At 40.7% G+C, this 16,436-nt stretch overlaps 1 protein-coding gene across 1 annotated transcript in view; it reads right to left on the bottom strand.

The window, feature by feature from the left end:
• FHDC1 (FH2 domain containing 1) overlaps positions 1-16,436 on the bottom strand; it is a 1,772,510-nt gene that overhangs the window by 1,424,289 nt on the left and 331,785 nt on the right. The window contains exon 2 of the mRNA XM_044062462.1: positions 4,853-5,072. The gene's annotated coding sequence lies outside the window, so the exon portion shown is untranslated. The remainder of the gene's footprint in view (positions 1-4,852; positions 5,073-16,436) is intronic.

Genomic DNA, 16,436 nt, shown 5'->3' with positions numbered 1-16,436 from the left:
GCGCTCCGACACAGACGGCGCCGAAGGAGCACTGATCCCCGGATCTGAGCTCGGATCCAGGCTCCGAGAGGTCGGATCCGATGCACTCGAGGCAGGGTCGGATCCGTACAAAGTACTATCGGCGCCGACCCACCCCGGCTCGGCTGCTCAGCTCCAGCTGCTCCGAACCCGGATAGCGGGTCGGAGAAGGAGCAATCGGTTTGAAAAAGGGTGTTGAGCTCCCCAGAGGGGAGCCATCTGCATCTGGGCCTGGATGAACCCATCATCCGGTCCAGATCAGCATCAAAGGCTATCGTGGATCTCGGCGAGGCTACCGAGGTAGGCCTGGAGTGCCTCCTCGATAGCCTCGGGGTCTCCTCCTCCTCGGGTCCCGGTGAAAAACACACAGGAGACCGGAGCCGAAGGAGGAGACCGAGCCGGGGAGAAGCCAGCTTGGCTGGCGGGCGAAACAGAGGTCTCGGCCCGCCGCTTATGGTGCTTCTCCTCCGGTCCCTAGCATCCCTCTCCTCCGAACCAGAAACGGGAGGTTGAGTCCCAGGAGGAGGAGGGGTGCAGAGGAGTAACCGCAGGCACGGTTACTCGAAGGAGCGGAGGTCGGAGCCAAGTCCGGCGGTAAAAGGCCCGCCAAAACAAGCTTGGACCTCCGCTCCTTCAATGCCTGGGTTGAACCCTGCACAAATGGAACATCCAGATGTGAGGTGTTCAACCCCAGGCATGTGGCCATCAGCTGGGGAAAGCTTATGGCCACACTCGAGCATTTAGAAAATATAGACTTAGGTTGGTCTGCCATCCTAGTCTAACAAAGAGGTTACCAAATTAAAGTAACTAAACAAGTTATACACACACAGGCCCAACACACACACTCTACGCCAACAGCGAGGGGAGGGATAAAACTTTTAGATTAATTCTAAAAACAAAAAAATATCAAAGGGGAAACCTACACTTTCACACAAAAGATCAATACCAACTTCAAATTTCTGAAATTTAACAATAAAACTACCACTTAGCTTGAGAGCTTGAGAAACAAATCCAGTCACCATGCGAGATCTGAGGTCATGAGGGTAGAGCAGGGCATTATGGGTGAGGGGAGGAGCTGAGAGCTTGGATCCATAGCTGGAAAACCATGCCGGTTCGGATCCGATATCGGATCCATAACCCACAGGTTGCAGACAAATGAATCTCCTACTTCAGATTGTGAGTTAAGGCCATGGGAGGAGGCAAGGATGTCAGTATTGGAACAGTCTGGATCCTGCACCCCAGAAATAAATGACCCTGTGAAGGAGTAAGAAAGTACTTTTGGAAATTTATAGTGAACCCCTTGCTTTGCAAGAGAGAAATGGCAAAGTGAAAGTCCTGCAGTAGAATCTCTGGTGAGGATGCCTGTAAAAGGAGATTGTCTAAGTAGGGAAAAAACTGAATTCACTTAGCCTACAAAAAGTAGTCACAGGAATAAGGCATTTGGTGAATACCCTTGGGGCAGTAGAAAGGCCAAAGGGCAAAGTAGAAAACTGAAAATGATGGGAAGCAACAGAGAAATTCAAAAACATCCTGAAAAGGGGATGAATAGAGATATGAAGATAAAAATCTTTGAGGTCTAGAGACACTAGAAAAGCCTGAGGAAGCAGCAGAGGGAACAAAGTCTGAAGGGACAACATCCAAAAGCTAGGGACCTTCAGAAAGGTGTTTAGATGAGAGAGTTCTAGAATGGGTCTCCAAGTGCCTTCTTTCCTGGGGACCAAGAACATTCTGGAGTAAACCCCTTCCACATTTTAAAAACTGGAGCTTCCTGAATAGTTCCTTGAGTCACAAGATCCTGAAGAACCCCTGGAAAAAATGCCAACTGTTCCTGGGTGGGCGGAGGAATGCCATAAAATGGAGAAGAGATTTCCAGACCATGTAGTACCCTAGGCAGACAATGGATAGAACACATGAACCCTGAGTAATCTTTAACAATCCAGAAGGGATAGGGAAAGATAAAGAGAGAATGGAGCTGAGAAGAACAGGATAGTCAGACTGCACCTGGTTTGCCAGGAAAAGGAGATTTCTGTGTCACAATAGTCAGGGTAGCTTTAGCAGGACAAGCCCATTTCCCCGCCCTTTTTACCTTTGCCTACAAACAAAAGCTGACTTATTATGGTAATTCCTTTGAAATTTAGGCACAGGAGAGACAAAAACATTTCTGTAAAGCATTTCCCGTATCTTGAAGAGACTTAAATTAGCAGCAGCTGCACCAAACAAGAGTTTGTTTTCCAGAGGAGCATCCATCGATGTAGCCTTAATGTCATCAAAGGCTGAAGCCAAAGCCAGGAATATCTCCTCATCACAGAACCAAAAGCAGCAGCTCTAGAAGAAGCATCTGTTGCATCATAACTGCGCTTAATGGAATGGTAAGCCACCTGAGAAGAAGTCCCTAGCAAAGAAAGAGCCAACATCAGAATCATGAAGGTCAGAAATTACCTGACAGGCCTGAGAAAGAAGAGCCAAAATATGTCATGACATATGGGTCTGATAATTGACAGCCCTAGAAGCAAGGGTAGCTGAGGTATAAACCTTCTTACTTAGCCTTTCTATAGTTCTGCTATCTTTACCAGAAGGAAGTAACTTCATAAATGGCAATAACTGAGATGGCTTGTCAGATGTCCCAAACACAACAGAGGGGTAAGCAGAAGGACATTTACACAGAAATTTGCAATCACCAGGCACCGTATAAAACCTGTCAGGATTTTTGGAGACAGTGGGCTAGGAGTCTGGACCCTGAGATGCAATAGCAAAGGCATCCAACAAGGCAAGCAAAATAGAAAGAACAACAGAAGGTCTAGTAGAGTCCATTAGCTGAAGCTCATAATAGAAACTTGGGCACAATCCCATTTAAAAAATTCCATCATTCTCAAATTGTCCCCCAAAGGAAATCTCCTCAAAAGGAGTGCCAGGATTAGTGGATTCCTTTTCCTTAGAACCATAGTCTAAGGGAGAAGGAATCTGGGAAGATTAAACAAGGGATTCCTCATCTGAATCCACCTCTTCCTCAGAGGAATCCTGTTCCCTAGGCCTTTTAAAAGGAGTACAGGACCAAGGTGGAGCAGGAACAGAAACTCCTTGAGGAGGCTTCAAGGCCATAAGTGCCTTAAACAACCCCTGAGTGAAATTCTGCCATTCACTCTTAGAAACAGGAGAAACATGTTAAGTTTTTTGTTTCTTTTTCAACGGGACGTCCATCTTATAAAACTTGGAAGGGTCAAACCCCGGACCCTAGACGGCATTCAACAATGGTAGTCGGCACTTCCTCTCTAACCAAAATCTGAGGAACGCCCCTAGGTCCTTTGGTAACAATCAACTGCAGTTCCCCCTGAACATCTGTAAAGCCTCCAGGGACATATAAGAGGTCAGATCCATGCTGGCCTAAGAAGTTGTTATGGCAGAGGACTCCACCGGAGGAGCCAGGTGATCCTATGGGCTTCCACTAGCCTCAGGAGAGACGTCCAGCATAGGTGGTACAGAAGAAGAATCTGACCTAGATTTATTGACCTTCTTCTTCGTAGACGACTGACCCTTGGAGCATGAAGTTCTTTCTATAGTGTCTTTTTCTAAAAGCTTAAGATTTTGGTTCTCTAAATATAAGACCAAAGAAGAAAACTAACTATACAGGGTCTTTGGAATGAAAGCCTGACAAATGGAATCGGACGTATGGTCGTGGAAAGCACCAAGACAAAATAAACACTGCTTGTGATGATCTTTAATGGAGAATCTGTCTCCTGCACTGGCATTCACCCTTTCTGGATGACATGAACCCCACAAGCAACAAAACAAAACGATAAAAGATAAGACCAAAAACTTCAATGGGGCATTTACCAGAAAAATGCCTTGCTGAATCAGCAAATGAAGCAGGCATTCAAACCAAGGATCAAAAGATGGAGCTTGGACTGGTTGCAAAGAAGTTCTGAGGATGGTATGTCCAGACATCTCCTTTATTCCCTACGCTATATGCAGGCAGCTCACGTGTGATGTACAGCGTACCTTAAGCAACTTAAAGGTTTTGGTATACTACCTGGACATTGGGCCACCGTTGGCAGGGGATCCCTATTATTAGGAATACTGCAACAGTGAAATGGAAGGACATCTACTTGAACTATGCACATTTTAACATTGTTTAAAGGATAGTATTAATTTGTTAGTATGTTAATGCTTGATGTATTTTCTTACCTGTTATATGCCATGTACTTACAGTGAATTACTTCACCCATTCTGTGTCTGAAAATGGTTAGTTTGGATATGGTAAACAACAAGCATACATAAATAAAATGAATTGCTTTTCAGTCTGATATATTGTTTCCATCTCTAGACTTGTCACTAAGCATGGGCTTCTGTCATCCACTCATATGACAGTCCTCTATTGTGCTTATCATAAAAGAGAAACCTTTATATTGTTTGAACAAGTATGTATATGTGGCACATTTCTAGAAACCCAGCACATTTCATACCTAAAACAGTTATCAACCACAGTCTGACTCTGCCAAGTTAAGACAGTCACTCACAACTTCTCTTCAGGTTGCACTATTCTTAAAATGTAGATTTACATGCTTTAAGTAACATGAAGTCAAACAGCAGTTTATACATTTGCAGACCATCTGCAATAGCTGATTTTCACACTGTCTGTGACTTGTGTAGTTGTGCTTTTACCAACACTGTTGCTTTTGTACTGTAAAGCATGGTAAGGCAGGTTTTTGCTTGCTATGCACTCATATTCCCTAAAAAATAAATACCTTCTTGGGTCTGTTAAGAAAAGCATAAACCACTGCATTTTCATTTGGAAACAATCCTTCAGTTAGGCTGCCTTTAGATTAAAGTAACTCACCTGGGAAATACAGCTGCAAAGATGTCTTTCTGTTTCCTCCACAGTTGTTTGAAGATCACAATAAAAATGAAGTGCTGAACAGTAATGTTCCAACAGTGCACAAGGTCACAAAAAGATCAGTGATGTTCCCTCATCTCTTCAGAACCATTGTCACCTCAGTGTGCAAGGAAGAATGTACAGCTGCAGAGATGCATCCAACATTTCACTTCAAATGCTCTTCCTGGAAAAAAAAACAAAACTACTTAATAAACTTACACAAAGTCAGTCAATATTTAGCACATACAAATAATATTTATGCTTTTTAAGTGCATGCCAGCTCTGCCATTCAGAGACAGAGCTGCAGAGGTTTGTTATACTGTCTTCTTCTTTTGGCTTTTCTCATGGAAGACACACACACATGCCTAGGACCAATTTGGAGTATCCAATCCACCTACAGCATGTCTTTGGGAGGAAACCGGAGCACCCAGAGAAAACCCACGCAACCACAGGGAGGACATGCAGACTCCACACAGAAGGCACCCCAGCCAAGGATCGAACTGGAGAACCTTTTGCTGTGAGGCGGCAATGCTAACCGCTGCACCACCGCAGCCTCTCAGGTTTGTATATAACTATAATATATGATTTAATCACACTCCACATTTTCCCTATAAAATAGTCTGAGTTAAGCTGCATTAAGATAGTGCTATGAATATGACATGTCCAATAACATGCACACTCTGCCAAGGTGTCCTTGCCAGTTTCAAAGGAGTAAATTTAAGAAGGAAAAAAGGTCCACATGTTCATAGATTGGAGGCACAGGACCTTGCCACAAGCAGAGCTAGGTCAGCAGAGGATGTAGTAAGGTGCAGCAGGGGAAGTCCTCCTTTCAGAATGATAGGAGCCACAGGACCTTTCCATATGAAGTGCTAGGCCTACAGGGGCTTTTGTAAGGTGCTACAGCAATCCTTGAGAAGGCTCATCAAAAAATGTATAGGGGCAGCAGGAAAAATTATGGCACAGGAGGCAGTATGCCTCTTCAGACTTCCAAAAAAGACAGTCTAGCCTAATATAATTCAATACTGAGAACCTTGCCTACTTCACACAGACCTGCAGGATTTGTGACATGCATCCCAAAAAGGACCAGTCAATGCAGGGATTTAAAACAGCATGTATTGTTGAAACAAAGCACACATGCCATGTATTGCAATACATCCTTTTGGTTTCTTCCCCTCTCCATAAATTACCTTTTCTGTTCTTGTTTTCAGTTCAACATTTCCTTGGATGTCATGACTCTCTCAGGCAAGTGTACTACACCTCTAAGTCATCACTTCAGTCTTCCTCCCTCTTCATAATATTCTAACCCTAATACTAAAAGGCCATGTGTGACTCAGCAATGGCTGTGTACACTATATACCATACATGCAGCTGAAGACAAACCTGTAGTTACTAGGTGTGCTCTCAGCTTCATGAGGTAGCTGCTGTTCATGCAGCACCGGTGCTCAGCTTTAGATTAGCTTCTTGAAAAAGTCTAAATACAGTTTCAAATGAAACAAATTGTCCAAGATGGCATTTCAACAGCAAACTGAAACAATTTTTAGTGGGTGACAACGCACGCAGGGGGATACACCACCTGTATCTATCTTACTTGAGGTCACTACTCTTCAGAGGAAGGTTGATTTCCCCTTGCATTGATTTCATTCATCCATATGGATTATCAAACCAAGTGTACATTACCACCCAGTAGGGTAAAACACAATGAGGTACTTCCACTGGTGTTTCATGATGGTAACTATAAAATAGTACTTTGTGCATACTTGAACTTTGAGCTTTTACTCAGTGGAATAAGCAATGTGTAAGTTTAGGAAAATTATATCAACTGGAGTCCCTTCATCTACTTCTACCATTACTCAACTGTAAAGCTTTAGGAAGTTTCATGAACCTATGCTGTTTCTCTTTCATTATCTTACTTGCTGATAGGAATTACAACCAGCCTACCTTAGAAAATTGTTTCTTTGCCTAGGACACTCAAGTTTTAATTTCCTATATTTTCTTACATCCTTTGTTAAGACTGCCTCTTATGTAAAGACACTACTTTAATACCTTCTTTGCCAGTGCAGTGCTCCCAAGGACAAAGTATTCAGACTTGTTAGTGGGAAAAGTACCCTGACACCTCTGTCAACACTTAGTGGGAGCTCATGTGGCCCCTGGATCTTATATGCTTTTAATTTCACCCACCTCTTCTACCTGCAACAGTTTGCCCACTCTTTTCCCCTTTTCCATTTTCATCCTCAAAATTCTTCCTAACTTGAAACTCATTTATTTCCCTCTATTGTATAAAGAAGCAACAAACAGTTTAGCATTTCTGCCTACTTAGTAGGCTCCTCAACTCTTTCTTCCAACGTTTGGCAATACCAAAACTTACCTTCCTTTCACTTATATCTGCAAAACTTATCTGCCCTTAACACTCTGCATGTTTTCCTTTTCTGCTTTAACCTTCCTAACTACAGTTTTCTATTCTTCTTCTTCATGAATCCTGTTTTCCTCATACTACCACCTTTGCTCCCTTTTTTTCACTTTATTAATTTCTTAATTTGGTAAGCACACTAAAAACAAGTACCTTTTTCTCAAGGATAACGCAGTAGCACTGTCTGGATAAGTGACTTCCTCAGAGTCATACAGCAGCCAAATGTGGACTAAAGGAATCAAACCCAACATTACAGGATGAAGCTCATTGGCAGATGATAGCTTCAGCCCTCCAAGCTAAACATACAGATGTATGTATGCCCTCCTCTTAGGCCTGACAACTTGTAGTATTTCATTGCTCATCTAAACAATCTTCTTTTCTGTTTTAACCTCTTCCTCGTGTACCTATTCATTCTTTCTGACATCCATGTTTCGACACAACTGAACAATTTCCCCTATCAAATGGAATACATGTCATCTACTTCTACCTAACCTTATCAAGTAGCCTCCTATAGTCTACTCCCTTGAAATCCTAAATGTCCATTTGGTAATTACTTTTTTTCTGACTCTACCAAATACCATACTGACTCAGCTCCTTGACTTTGGCCTGAGCCATCTCTTCTGCCTTAGTCAGCATCCCATCTAAAAATGTTCTATCTTTTTTCCTTTCTTTCTTGTTTCCTCACACAGTCTACAAAACCTACTTTAAGGTCTCTACCATTGCATAAACAGTTATTATTACCAAATTACCTCTGATATGTTTAAATTTCCCTTTATTATTGCCATTGCCTTCTTGTTCCAACTTCTGATTCTCTGGTAAAATGTTATTTTTTTCCTTTCAGCATTTGGTGGGGTCCATATGATTCAGCCCACCTTTGACCTCCTCAGACTATTCATTCATTCATTCATTCATTCATTCATTCATTCATTCATTTATTTACTTACTGAAATTTTCTTTTACCGGGAAAGTCTGACTGGGCACAGTTGCCCCTTTTCAGTGTAAGCCAGGGAGAAACATTCCAAGGTATTATATTTAATGCAATCAAAATTTACAGTAACAAATTTTATAATGCAGTTCCAGTGAATACATAGCATCAGAGTCAGTATAATAACATTTATATTGATATTCACAAACATTAAATTTAAAAGCCTTGTACTGAGACTTTACAGGCAGAAAAGTGGTATATAAGATGGATAGTGGTAGTTTAAGGAATATAACAGAGTGAGGTTTTAGAAGAGATAAGCAAGTCTCAGTGTTCATTGAGAAGTGGTGATGGAAGAGTAATTTGGATGGGCTACTTAGAAGGAGGTAGAGTAGTCAGAGAAAACTACACTAAATATCTCCACATGAATGAAAAGTTTAAAGTTGTTCAGTTAGCAAAATACCAACTTTATATTACAGTTATGCCAACTTTTCTGAGATATTTTCCTTTACCGTGTGAGCTGTCACTGAATTATGAATAATAAAATAAAAAGATACTTATTTCTTACAGCAGCTTTGTGTGTGTGTGTGTGTGTGTGTGTGTGTGTGTGTGTGTGTGTGTGTGTGTGTGTGTGTGTGTGTGTGTGTGTGTGTGTGTGTGTGTGAGTAAAATGAGCTACAGCTAGTTACTGGTTAATAACAGGAATTTATTACTTTATGAAGGTTCATGTGTGTGGCACTACCTACATATTATGGAACAACAGCCTGTGGTACTTCTTTGGACTTTTGGACTTTGCCTTTCACACCCTTGCATTCCAGTCCAATAGGATGTCAAATGAACCTTCCCCTTGATGGTTAGAAAACGCAGTGCAGAACATGATAAAATTACGCACTGCCAGGAGTTTAGTGAACAACCTTCAGTGAGCAAGAAAGAATGACAACAGTTATCAGCAAAAGATGTACATGCCAGGTACAATAAAAATTACTTCAGGGATATGGCTCTACTCTCCCATACATATGTGTATGACAGAACTGGCTAAGGGTCATAATCAGAAAAAAGCTAACGGCACAGATGACGAATTAGTCTATGAACATATACAAAATATTACTACTGTTATCTAAAAAATCTTCTCCAAAGAAATAAAAAAAAAACGTCATCACCCCTTGATGAAGATATCAGATTTCATTCTATTACAGTAGTGACTTGGGTTCTGTGACTTAACCAGGTCACTCGATGAGTATGCTGGGTAACTGGAAAAAATATAAAGGACAACACTCCTTTTGTATTTGCATAGCACAAACAGTTCACTTACAGAATGAAGTGTGGGAAAATTAAAAAAAGCTAAAAGAGCAGCAGAAAGAGGAGTTTTCTGTAGTTTTTTTTTTTTTTTACCATGAACAGACAAAGCTGGGGCTATTAGAATCAAACTAACTCAAAAATCTCCTCGAAACAGTATGATCTAAAATGAAATGTTTACAGCTTCTACAAGAGATTGTTGCACTCTGTTACTGAATATGCAACTAAGGAAAGTCAGCTGTACTCTAAACTAAACCTGCTATACATGTAATCATTTATATTACACTGAATATATTCTATAAGCTGCTAAACACTCTACTTGCATTTTTCTGTGGAATATTAATTTCATTTTATGATATATTATAGCAACAACCCATGGCTGGGTGTGGGTAATGCTGGATTTACCCACAGTTAGTGGCCAACAGTGGATAAACAGCATAACCCACACCCAGCCATGGGTTATTGTTATTATACGACATTATTTAAAAAAAAAATGAAATTACATTTCTTAAATAATGTCCTTGTATAACGGTGCCATGGTGCTCTTCCGCATTTTTCCTGGTATCATGTGGCTTTCTTGGCATAGTGCCCATGTGTTTGGATCTTGTTCCTATGCTTACGCAGTACATCAGTGCTGTGTAAAGGAAGCAATGGAGAAAGGAAGATCCCTGTTGCTTTTTTGTTTGTTTGCGGTTTTGTTTTTAATAAAAAAATTTAAAAAATGAAATCCGGACACTTCAAATGTACAGGAGAGATGGGATAGAGAAAATAAGGATAATTAGGTATGTTTCTCTAATTTTCTATTAATTGATTATCCTTGTATTTTTCTCTGTCCCATCTTTCTCGTTCTTTTGAAGTCTCCAGTTTTTGTAAGTTTATTTATTATTATTATTATTTTTTTTTTTTAATTAAAGAAAAGTAGAATTTTCATAGCATATATTAATGGAAGAAAGTCCGGGCGACCAGACTTTTTTTCCACTGGTATATGCTTGATTTACAACTGACACACTGGTTGGGCTGACCAATCAGCATGTTCATTTTTGAATATTAATGGTCAGTCATTGTACAATTATGAATAGGTATTACTTTCTGCAAAGTGTCTAAGCTTATGTCTTGCATGATACTATATAATGTATGTATCTTTATGATTCTTTCAGAAAAAACTTGTTTCCCCAAGTCCTAACTGTAAAAGGTTCTACTAAACAAGGCCAGTACATATATCTAAATAAACAATTCAACATAATGTATATAATGTAAAATACAAGTTACTGATGTATTTCTGTGTGATACACAAATTATCCAGAGTCAGGAAGGACTGAGCATTTAACAAAAGATGTCCTTACATTCACCATTGTAGTAGTCATTGCTATATGGGATTCCCTAGCGTGAAGCCCGTCATCCAGCCAATCTGCCAAAGTCTACCATTGCTTTAAGGTATGCTGAATGTCACCTACACACTCCTCACATAGAGTTGTTCAGGCATACCATCCTCAGAACTTCTTTGCCGCCAGTCCTAATGCTGTTTTTAACCATCGGTGTGTTTGTCTCCATCCGTTTTTTTATGTTTATTTGAACTTCAGTGATTTCCCCGGTTTGCTGAAGTCCTCACTGTTGCAGATAAGTACCCAGTTGGAGTTTTTGTTTTTTATTCTTTTATTTTGCTGTTTGGGGGGGGGGGTTAATGTTCATCCAGGATGGGTAAATGCCAATGTGGAAGACAGATTCCCCATAAAAATTGCCACAAAAATTGCCTTTTTTGCCTAGGAGCATCTCACGACTATATGTCTTGTTTTATTTGTCAGGGATTTCTCCCACAAACCCTTCATAGTAGGTTTTCTTCACTTTCATTGTATCTTGAGAACCAGTGTCTTAAGCTGCTTGCTAAAAATACTATGGATGGAACTTCCTGCCCCGAGGGTCAGCTGTCAGGGAAGTAGAAGGTGAAAAAGGTAAGACTAGAATCTTCCACTGGCCAGCCTCTGCCAGGGGTATCTCCCAAGGTTATTACAAATCCGGAGACTCACCTGTTTGTGTTGTCAGATTCCTCTGCTGCATCCGGGTTGGAGGCTGGTGAGGATCTGGCAGGCAGCATGTCTGATGAGGCTTTGCGGGCATCCATTTCTGGTGTTCAGGGGGAACCAAGTTGATTGTTTCTGAGGGGGCTAGGGGGTTCTGCAGTTTCTTCTTACAGAAGAAGTGCCTAGTATGGTTGTGGAATGCTATCCTGAGTCAGGACCCTCTCAGTTTTCTAAGACAGACGCCCCCTTAAAAAAGAACCAGAAAACTAGGCATGTTTCTTCTACTCCTAGGGACCCACAAAGTGAGTGGCAGGCCTTTACTCAAGGGTTATTTAATGCTTTACTGTCGTTAAGGCCTCCTCAAGGGGTTTCAGTTCTTGCTCCTTCTTGGTCTTCTTCTTCACCTAAAAGGCCCAGGGAATTAAATTCTTCTGAGGAAGAGTTGGATTATAATGAAGAATCCCTTGCTTATTCTATACAGATTACTTATCCTTTAGACTACGGGTCTGAGGAGGAAGAATCTAATAGTGCAGATACTCCTTTTGAGGAAATTTCCTTTGGGGACACAATCTCTAGGATGATGGAATTTTTTTTAAGTGGGATTGTGCCCAGGTTTTTGATATCCATAAGAGGTACTGTGAGTTACTGCACATGGAATCTCCTAAACCTGTGGCTATTCCTCCTGTCTTGCTGGCTTTACTACATGTTTTTTCTAATGCTTCTAAAGCACCTAATTCTCTGCCCCCTGCTCCCAAGAAGTCTGATAGGTTTTATAGGGTTTATACTTCTGCTACCCTAGCTTTTAGGGCTACTAATTATCAGACCCATATATCTCGGTATGTGTTGTCTCTTCTTTCTCAGGCTTTTCAGCTTTTTTCTGATCTTCCAGACTCTGAGAGTAAATCTTCTGTTCTTTCCTTGCTAGGAACTTCCTCTCAAGTAGTTCATCATTCTATCAGATGTAGTTATGACACACTGGATGCATCTTCTAGGGCTGCTACTTTTGGTTCAATGATGAGGTGGTATATTCTTGCCTGAGGCTTCAACCTTTACCTGATGACATTAAGGCTAAGTTGATGGATGCTTCTCTGGATAATAAACATTTGTTTGGGGAAGGAGCTGCTGGTTTAAGACTTTTCAGGACAAGGGGAAGGCCATACAGGAGTTTAAACATGTCTTTGTTTCTCCTGTGCCTAAATGTTAGAGAAACTACCCTTCCAAGCCATCCTTTTTTCATAGGCAATCTTGCCCTCTTACTAAAGGTAAAAAGGGTGGTAAACAGGCTCCTCCTGCTAAGGCCACTCAGACTGCAGGGATTCTCAAGCTTTCCTAACAAACCAGGTGCTATCTGACTATCCACCTGTTCCCAATGACATTCCTCTTTCTCTTCACCTTTCTCTTCCTATTTGACTTCAAATCACCCAGGATTCTTGGGTTCTGTCAATCATTCATCAGGGGTACTTCATGGTGTGGAATTCCCATCCTCCTTTTATGGGCATTCCTCAGTCTCCTCGGGAACAGCTTCCTTTTTCCCAGAGGTTCTTCAAAATCTCTTGTCTCAGGGTACTATTCAAGAGGTGCCTGTGTCCCAGAGGGGGAAGGGGATTTATTCAAGAATGTTTCTACTGCCCAGAAAAGAAGGTACTTGGAGACTGATTCTAGACCTCTCTCATTTTCAGAAATAACTAAATATAAAATGTACAAAAACTTATAACTGACAGTACTGAACTTTGACATAATGCAGGGTTACACATTTACATTGTCCTTGGCAACAGCTACAATAGGCAGGTGATGGTCAACAGGGTGAGAGAAGGGAGAGGGAGTAAAAGAAGAGCGAGGCAGAGAAGGAAACATTTTATGAGGAGAACAGTTAGATAAAAAAGAGGAGGAGGAGTGTAACATAAATAAATGATATGATGTTTCTAGGCAGTTTCTAGATGTCTGATTCTAAATCCTAAAAAAACTAAAATGCTGTTATTATTACCTACACAAAGGTCTACTGCCATTAACTTTATCATAAACGCAAATGATGGAACAATAATCTCCCCTGACCTCTCCACTAAACTATTAGGTGTCATTATTGATAATAATCTAAAATTCAACCTACATGTTAACCAATTGATCAAACCATCAAAAAAAACTAGGATCACTTTACAGAATAAATGCCTTCCTAACCCCCCCCCCCCAGCCAAAGTTGCTATAGCTCGATCTCACCTTCTCTCTACACTTCTGTATGCATCCCCTCTTCTCTCTAATGTTAACAAGACTGTCATGAGCAAACTTTCAATCTGTTATAACCACATTGCCAGGTTTGCCACTGGGCTGCCTTTTAGGACACATCACTGCATCAATCTAATCCAGCTTGGATGGCTTGAACTACCCAGTCTAATACTATATAACCAATTGGTTATGGTCCATAAAATCATATATAACCCTAACAATACCCCTGCGCTTAAAGATCTTGTCACCCTCTATAATAATCCTAGACAGCTGCACTCCTCCAACAGACTCCTTATTCAGATATGTAAAACTAATAACTCAGCTGGTGACTCACTCTTCGTAAATTCTGTAGGTAGATTGTGGAACTCTCTACCAGCTGATATTACCTTACTCTCTTCACTTGGTCAGTTCAAAACTAGGCTCAAACACCACCAGGGAACAAACTGGCTATGTCACTGTATCAAGCCTGGTTAACCTGTCTCTGGAATGTATAAATCTGCTAGGTAGCCTACTATGTAATTTTATCCAATTCTCTCACTGAATAACACTACCTGACGATTTGTTATAATGTTTGCTCTTCTAATCACTGAAAATATTCTATATGTAATTTGTATTGTCTACCAATCTAATCTCTGTAAATAATATATCTGTTATTTGTAATATGTGACATGTTATGATGATTTGTTATTCCATGGAGCTTTTCTCCCCAGGCCTCCACTGAAAATGGACATGCATCCAGTCGGACTATCCCGGTCAACAAATGTAAAATAAAATAAAAATAAATAAAATAGGCAGGAGGTTGTTGCTAACACCTCAGCTAGGTAACCTCTAAGGTAGTTTAGTGGATTACAAGTGTGAATGTTAACCTACATTACATCATGAGCATAACCAGTAAGCATTCAAGTGTAGCTTTAAGTTTTTGTCTGAAACACTTTTGATTATGTATTTGTTTTGGTGATGGCTTGATGGCGTTTCATTTGTTGACATAACTGGAGTATAGTGAATCTCTTTCACTGTTATTATATGTGATAGTGATTATTACTAGAGTGTAGATCTCTGGGTGGACAGTACTGCTGCAGTGCTCGAGGGTGGTTGTTAGGGAAGGACAGTTTTCTGATTATTACTAGAGTGTAGATCTCTGGGTGAACAGTATTGCTGCAGTTCTGGAGGGTGGTTGTTAGAGAAGGACAGTTTTCTGATTATTACTAGAGTGTAGCTCTCTGGGTGAACAGTATTGCTGCAGTTCTGGAGGGTGGTTGTTAGAGAAGGACAGTTTTCTGATTATTACTAGAGTGTAGATCTCTGGGTGGACAGTACTGCTGCAGTGCTCGAGGGTGGTTGTTAGGGAAGGACAGTTTTCTGATTATTACTAGAGTGTAGATCTCTGGGTGGACAGTACTGCTGCAGTGCTGGAGGGTGGTTGTTAGGGAAGGACAGTTTTCTGATTATTACTAGAGTGTAGCTCTCTGGGTGAACAGTATTGCTGCAGTTCTGGAGGGTGGTTGTTAGAGAAGGACAGTTTTCTGATTATTACTAGAGTGTAGATCTCTGGGTGGACAGTACTGCTGCAGTGCTGAAGGGTGGTTGTTAGGGAAGGACAGTTTTCTGATTATTACTAGAGTGTAGATCTCTGGGTGGACAGTACTGCTGCAGTGCTGGAGGGTGATTGTTAGGGAAGGACAGTTTTCTGATTATTACTAGAGTGTAGCTCTCTGGGTGAACAGTATTGCTGCAGTTCTGGAGGGTGGTTGTTAAGAGAAGGACAGTTTTCTGGTTTGTATCTTAGAGTAGGCTGTATGTAATGGGGAACAGATTAGTTAATGTGGTGGCTCTAGCCAGTTTAGTTGCATTAGGGCCAAGCTGTGGTGGATCCTATATACCACGATGCCAGGAAAGTTTGCTATTTCTATGCATCAAGTTTCATTTTTTAAAGAACCGGTGATGCATACAAGTGATGGAAGGAGGTAAAATGATGCAATAACTACTAGCCGTGTCTTAAGATATAGGTTTTGGCCAGTAGAGAATTCTTAGTTTCTGGTGATTTATTATTAATAATGATAATAATAATAATAATAATAATAATAATAATAATAATAATAATAATAATAATAATAATTTGCAATGACTTTTATAAAACGTTTGCCATACTTCAGATTTAGTTTATGGTAACTCCTACTAGTTTAGTATGGTTTACCATTTCTGCTGCGGTATTTGCTGAGGTAATGTTAAATGTATATTTCTGGTCTGAGACCTGCTTGGATGTAAGTATAATTAGTCTGTTTTTCTTTGAACTTAGGAGTAACTGAGAGTTCCCTAGCTAGAATTCAATACATGAAAATAATTCCTGGGTGACTTCTTAGAGTTCTGAAAGGTGTGGAGCTGCACATGTAAGCATGCAATCGTGCACACTGTACAATATCGGCATGTTGCAAGCTGTGTGGAGACTGTAAAGATGTTGACCAGCAGAGGACCTAAGATTAATCCTTGAGGACACTGGTTGGAAGGGTGAAAAACCATGTTACCATTTTAAAGCCGTCTCCCTGCTCAAAACACAGATAAGGGACCATGAAACTGATAACTGGGAGAAGCCTAAGAAAGAAAGTTTGTTTAGCAGTTTGTGGTGAGATACTGTATTAAGTGGTTTGGACAAGTCAAGGTAAAGAGAAAAAACTAAGCTGTCTGCAT

The sequence above is a fragment of the Protopterus annectens genome, chromosome 2.part1 (assembly GCF_019279795.1).
Source record: "Protopterus annectens isolate FY-2018-M chromosome 2.part1, PAN1.0, whole genome shotgun sequence".
Lineage (NCBI taxonomy): Eukaryota > Metazoa > Chordata > Ceratodontiformes > Protopteridae > Protopterus > Protopterus annectens.
Note: the sequence above shows the minus strand (reverse complement) of the source record. Positions and strands in the feature narration are given on the sequence as shown.